Source organism: Penaeus monodon, chromosome 23 (assembly GCF_015228065.2).
Source record: "Penaeus monodon isolate SGIC_2016 chromosome 23, NSTDA_Pmon_1, whole genome shotgun sequence".
NCBI lineage: Eukaryota > Metazoa > Arthropoda > Malacostraca > Decapoda > Penaeidae > Penaeus > Penaeus monodon.
The window spans coordinates 39,733,148-39,733,462 of NC_051408.1; positions in this window are offsets into that span (position 1 = coordinate 39,733,148).

Sequence of the window (315 nt, forward strand, 5' to 3'; positions counted from 1 at the left end):
TCATGTGACTTTCATAATAAACATTTCTTTTTGAATTTTATACATTTATTTTGTTTAAATTGTTTTCGTTTTGCATTTTGCACTGTATCTTAAACGTTCTTCAAGTGTTCTCCATAGTTTTTTATTGTGATTTTTCTCATAGCATATATATTCCACATTCTGTTTATATTTTTTCTTTCTTTTTAATGCCCCATATAGTTTCAATATTCTGTTTCGCGTTTCCTATAGATTTCCATATCTCTTTATCATCTATGTATATCTTTCCTTAAACGTTCAACGTGTTATTTTTTTTTTCTATGATTCGGTTTGTTAACA